This window comes from Chiroxiphia lanceolata, chromosome 19 (assembly GCF_009829145.1).
Source record: "Chiroxiphia lanceolata isolate bChiLan1 chromosome 19, bChiLan1.pri, whole genome shotgun sequence".
Lineage (NCBI taxonomy): Eukaryota > Metazoa > Chordata > Aves > Passeriformes > Pipridae > Chiroxiphia > Chiroxiphia lanceolata.
The window spans coordinates 3287253-3293989 of record NC_045655.1 but is presented as its reverse complement, the minus strand read 5'-3'; positions in this window follow the sequence as shown (position 1 = coordinate 3293989).

Below are 6737 nucleotides of genomic sequence, written 5' to 3'. Positions count from 1 at the left end.
ATAATTTCTTTATTAGATATGAATTTGAACAAGTTCTGCATTTCAGTCATACTGAAATCACTGTCTATTTTTTTTTTTTTTTTTTTACTCTGGAGGAGCTTTTACTGACTAGTGGTACTAGTGTGCACCAAATGTTACTTCTCCTTATAAAGCATCACTAGCTTCCCCTGATTTATAACTCGTGACAATATTTCAGTGCTTTGTTTCTACCCCAACCTAAGCAGTCTATCAGTTGCTTCCAAGCAATCTTCCTAGGAGGAATGCTGCAGTCTTTCTTATGGATCATTAACTGGAAATGAACTTGGGGCCTTCAGATGTGAACACACTACCATACAACCTAGCAGACCAACCCTTTTAGTTGACAGTACAAGTTATAGAGGCACAGGACTCTAATCTTTTACAGAAAAACGGATAATTGAAGAGGAAAGTTGATTTTTTGCAGTGCCACTGAGGAAGCTTTATTGTTTTCAGGGCCTGCATCTCGTCCCAGGTCTTCAGAGCCAGGTGTTCCCATGGCTCAGATGTCCCAGCTCACATTTTTCACTGAGTGCTCTCCCTGTGGTGTGCAGGGAGTGCTGCAGGAATGCCCTGTGCCTCGCTGGCCACACCACTGCCTCCCAAACTGCAGTGCTCTGTGGAGAAGGGGGCTTTTGGCTTTGAAGTATGAGGAGGTTTGTCTCCTTCCCATCAGCATCTAAAGCAAGTTTTCTCTCCAGGGCTGGTTCAGGATTCTGCAGAGCGTGGTTGAGTGTGGGGGTGTGTTTCTGGACTTCAATAGGCCAGTCCTGGACAGGTGGTGAGGAACACAAGTAATATCCATGATTCACGTCACTCTATCCAAACACCCAGTGTGTTCATCTTGCATCTTAAATTGTCCCTACTTTGTGAATTTTGCAATGTTTTGTACCATCATGCTTGGATATATCCTTCACTCCCAAGGCACAGCAGCTGGTTGTTCCTGTACCTGCACGGGAGAGAAGTGGGAGCTGCTCCCTCAGCACCTTCCACTGTGATTTCTTGTGAGGAAAACTTTGAATCCCATCCCCATCATCACCTTCTCAAACAGCCTTTCAGTGTTGGCTCAGACCACACTTCTCTCCCTGAAATGGGGCTGTCTGCAGTCGCTAGTGGCTCTGGGGTGGGATGAGCATTTATCCCCCACTCTGCCAACCCCTCCCTGGGGGGAGGGAGGAAGCTGCTGGTGCACCCCCGTGGCTGCCAGACCCCTTTGAGCAACGAGAACCGTGTGTGTGTGTGTCTGTTCCTCGCCCATGTCGGATGTCACATCGCGTTAAGGCACATCAAGCCACAGCGGGTGCAGAGTTCGATGCCTTTAATTAGTCCAGTCAAAGGCAGGAATTCCCTTCTGCTGGGTGAGTCTGCTCCCATGACAAGAAGATTAGTGGCCTCAGCTTGTGATTGTCGAGCTCGGAGTTTCCCCCCCCACACACACACTTTAAGTCATTTGCAATTTTCTGTTCCTCACGCTGGTGGTTTTTGAGGGGCTGGTTTTCGTTCTGGGAGAGCAGGGGGTCAAAGCATTTTGGTGAATGGCAGAGAACCCTGTTCCCAGTGCCTGTTTGGACAAGTCAGCTCACTCCTGGACTACCTCTGGCCTAGATATTTGTGCATATGAACCTAACAGGGAGCCTGGGAGTGCCCCAGCACCTCTCTGGGGAATGCTGGTGCTGATGGTAGTGTCTGGTGGACCTCAACTGGCCTGTGGTGTTGAGAGGTGCAATACTGAACCCACTGAGAGCAGAAATCACAGAATCGTGGAATGGTTTGGGTTGGAAGGGACCTTAAAGATCATCTCATTCCAACCTCCTGCCATGGGCAGGGACACCTTCCACTAGACCAGGTTGCTCCAAGCCCCATCCAACCAGTCTTGAACCTGTGAGGAGACGTGTCACCATCCTTCAGCTGCTGCAGGAGGGTTGCTTACCAGTAAACCACTGGTAGGTGGTTGTGTTTGAGCCAGTCCCATGTTGTCATTTACCTCTGCTCCTGGTCAGTCCTGTTCAACCATCTCAGGTTTATGAACACCTGTGGGCAGACCTAAACTCCAGCCAGAGACCAACCAAGAGCTGCTCTGGGCTCCTGTTGCCTGGCAGCTGGTATGGCTGTGGTGAATGTGGATAAAGTCCTGAATACCTGTGCTGTGATCTGAAAGGTCTAAAATGTCCACTTCTAGCATGTAATTGAAAATCCTCACCCTATGGGTCTTTCTAGTTCATTTTTTCTTGTGAATGTTAAGATTTCTTATGTCATTGCATGTCACCCCATTACTGAAGTTGATGTGACAGAGGGGAAACAGCTTAATTCCATATCTTGTCTCCTTTTTCTATCCTTTTGGTTTAAGCTAAGCTCTACAGGAGCTTGAGTGTATTGTTTCTTTGTCAGAGCTGTAGAAAGGCTTTTGTGTCTCACTGCTTGTCCATTTTCTCAGCTGAGTACAATATTCCTCTCTTGACTCCTTGATATCCTGAGATTTTCTCTTGCCACAGCAAAACTATTAAACTTTTGACTTAAATGGATCTTTATTTTGGTAACCTAATGCTACCTTCTCTGAAAAACAAGTCCTAGGCTTGAAAGCAACTCCACAATGTCTCACAGGTCTACATGGAAGTGGATCAAAGGTCCAGTGAGCAAAGTGTGTTCCTGACATCTGTAAATAAGGGTAAGTTGTTTGGGAGTACATTAAATACTGTGGAAGTACATGAGAACTAGAGATGCTTGGGGTATTGTTAACTACAGCAAACTCGAATTCTGTATCAGAGATAAAATGACCACTTGACTGAGCAGAAGTCTTAAAATTTAAGAAATTCTTGGGGATTTGGGACTTGGGTCTCAGCTGATAGAAGCATAGATCACTCAGATGAATAAGAGCTTTTTCAAAACCACGCAGGTGAGATAAACACAGGCTGCAGCTTTTAGTGAAGTCTCAGGGAGCAAAATGCTGGGCTGGTTCTGTGCTCAGAGCTGACTGACACAACAGGTTGGTATTTCTGGGGACCCTCACTTTGGTGATTTTGGGGTTGTTCATAACCCAGATCCCAAACCACTCTTTCAATCTGGGGGTTCTCAGGTGCCCCTGGTGCCCCTGGGGCAGGGAGGGGATATGGATGTGGCTGTGACTGATGCTTCCTGCCAGCTCCATCTGCAACAGTCAGCATCCAAGATTTAAGGTCAGGCAGGACGAATAATTTTCAGAGCCTGGCAGGTTTCCAAGTCACCCCTACCGTGGATATTACCCCTCATAAAGACCACTGTGCTGTGCTGGGTCCTTGGGTTGGAACAGTATTTTCCTAGCAAATGACTGCGTGGTGCAGCTGGGATGCAGTGATTGATGAGGCAGATTTGCATGAAGGATAAACGCTGCATGTACGCAGGGAATCTTACAGGGGCTGTTGGCTGTGAGCTGGAAGGGGCTGTGCTGGAGAGGAGAGGGAGGCACTGAAACCCTGCTCGAGCCATCCGGGCGCAGTGTTTGGTCAGGTGCAGCCCAGCTCTGTGCACAGCCCTCCTGTTATCTTACCTCCAATAAAACTGCAGAGGGACGTGTCAGAAAGAAAGGCCCTGGCTCAGACACCATGCAAGGGAAGTTTATTTAAGTAATTACCAATGAGGCAGTGGGTGCTTCCTGAGAATTAATGACTGCTGGGCTTGATGGCCTCTGCCCAATCTACAGGAAACGTCCCAGGCTGATGGTCTGATGGTGTGTAGGATGTGATGGGTGGGTGACACTGGTGTTGGTGGCTCCTGGGAGGGAATCTCAGCAGAACAGAGCAGAGATTCTTGCACAGCCTTGGGGGAATTCCTTGGCTCGTTTAATTGCAGTGACTGTGAGCTGACTTCCCTAAAGGTCTTTGGAAAGCTCAGCTTTAATATCCTCTGCCCTGGTCAGAGGGAGGTAACCTCGGTTCTCTCCCGGCCCCTGAACTTCAGGGAACCCAGACTCGTGTCCTGAAACAGAGGATTTGGCTTGATAGTTCTGAGACTGATCTTGTTTGGTTTCCACAGCTCGTTATGCTTCTCTTTCAGTCTCGAAGACTTTACTTGGGTTTGTTCATTTTCCTTTTTCCGCCCTGTCTGAAAAACCACTGAGCTTTCTAGGACTGTAATAGCCATCATTAATAATGATACCTTTACATTTCAGTCAGCCTTCCTAAAGTGTTTTCCTGACTATCTTCTTCTTTGCTAATAGCCTTTCTCCAGCGTCCTGAGGAAACTTGCATTTTCTAGAAGTTCTGCCAAGGAAGGACGGGGGACTTGGCTCTGATGTTTATATATTTTTCCTAAGCAGCCTTTGCCAGCTGGTGGAGCAGAAATGCAGTTTTGATGGGCCTCCTTGTGCCCAGACTGGGGAAATAAAGGCCCCAGAACACCAGTAACCAAGTCAGGAAACAACCAGCCTGAGATGGGAGGTTGGAGCCAGCTCCTGCAAAGGGGCTGTGGGTCAGTCTCTGCCTCACATCTGCTCACCCAGAAAGGGGCCAAGTGGAGCAGCAGGAATGGAGGATTCCCCACGTCACTGCACTTTGCTGTGCTCCCATCGTGCAGGAGGATCTCGGGCCCCAACTGACAGGGCTGGGGTGTTGCACAGGCAAGTGAGAGGGAAGGGACCTGCCTGGGGCTTGGGACAGGTGATCTTGTGGGTGTGGGTGGGTGGAGAACGCTGGTGGATGCAGGGCAGGGGGAGTGGGAGCATGGGAATGGTGAGGACTGTGCCCTGGGCTTCATTCTCAGCTGAGATGGAACGGGAGAACTTGGAGAAGTCCTTTGCTGTCATCCCCAGAGCTGTATGAATCCCCATTCATCTCTCCACACATGCAGCATTCCAGCTGTTCGTCCACTGGCTTTTTAACCCCAGACATAAACTTAGGAACCCCTCACTCCTGTGTCCTCTAATCTGTCCCAGTCACAAGAAATAGCAAATTATTCTGGGTTTTTCAGGCCATCAAAAAGGCATTTGGCTCTTCCTCCCCTTTCCCCTGCTGCTTGAGCCAGTGCCCTGCCACCAGCCAGGTCAAATAATGATGGGGGTGTCAAGAAGTGGCTGAAATGGGGTGTCAATAGCCATGAACTTGGGTGGAGGGAGGGTTGCACTTGGTTTACGGTCTGTCCCAGCCTTGTGCCTTTAGCAGTGCTGCTCAGGGACACCAGCACTGTTGGGAAGGCAGCTCCAGAGCAGTTGTCAAAAGCCCTGGTTTCTAGAACATCCAGGGTGCCAGGCTTGGATCCCTGGAGTGGGATGGCACACAGAGAGGCAGGTGGGACACACTGCGGGCAGGCAAATCTGGGAAAGGTCTCCTGGAGGAGCCCAGCTTGTGTTTCACTTGTAGGTCTTTGAAACCAATGCATTTCTGTGACACTTTAAGTGAAAAACGATCATTTTCTGATAAATTGTGATGAAAACTTCCAGCTGACTCTAAACCCAGGCTTTTCTTTCACGCAGACCCTTTCTTCTCAGGCTGTCTGCCCCCTTGGCTGTGCCCAGCCAGCAGCCTGCAGGATGCTGAGCACTGGAGCTGAGGAATTGTGAGCAATCCAGCATCCTAAATGCCAGGAGCAGATGCAATAAAGGACTGTTCCTTTCCACTTGAAATGCCTGTTGAGTTTGCCAGGCAGCCAACACTGTAAATTCATTCTGACTATTTAAAAAGACCTTTTAAAGCTTTTGAATAGTTTCTGGCTCATTCTGCAGCAATAAAACCATAATGCCTGAGAGTCAGACGTTCAGGACCTTACCAAGTAACTAAATACAAGATACTTGGAAGCCTTGTGGAGTGCTTAGGAACAAGATAATTATACTGGCCCTTACCCCGTTGTTTGCACGCTCATAATCACTGTCCTGTGCTCTGTCTAGTGGCATTTGGGGTTACTATGGAACAAAGAAATAGGGCAGGGATTTGCAAAATGGGGATCCCACCTGCTGTGGGGTGGTAGAACACTTGTGTGAAGGAAACAGGGAAAGAAGGGAAGTGAGGTGGTGAGTCTTCCTTTTCATCCTGCTCACAGAGCCAGGAAATCAAACATTGCTTGTCATGTCTGGTTCTGTAAGGGCAGAGTTCACACTGTCCTTTCAGATGACTCTTCAGAAGGAGACAACACACTTATTTTCTCTTTCTGTTAGGGTGGGACCAGGGCTTGCTTCCTGCTTCTCCTACAACTGTTCTTCAGCTCGGAAGGTGTCAAAATTCTCTAGAGGTTGGGGAATGCAGCTCTTTGGAAGGGGAAGTACCATGTGGGCTATGCTGATGTTTTCCCTTGGCATCTGCTCTTTGTTGGGTTGGAGTCAGGATACTGAGCTAAGCTGGACCTCTGGTGTGACAGTCTGGTCATCCTGAACTTAGGCTGAGTGGATGTGGTGGATGCTGGCTTTCACCCTGGAACAGGCAGAGATACAGAGCACTCATGTTATTTTCTGTCTGGAAGCTGTGGCTGCCCATCCTCACCATCAGGGTGAGTTGGTGCAGGTCCCATGAGATCCACAGGCTTGGAACCTGCACCCTCTGCATGGCAGGGATGTCAGCCCAGGCCACCACAGAACTTCCCAATGCCCATTTTCCTGCCTTGGAGATCACACCTGGCCTCCACATCACCCTTGCACACAGGAACCCCGTTTGGGCTGCCTCCATCCTGGTTCTCTTGACCTGGGAGTGGTGCTGACTCCCGGGGGAGTCCAGCCGTGAGACCCTGAGGGAAGGAGAGCTCAGCAGCTTTACAGAGAGACT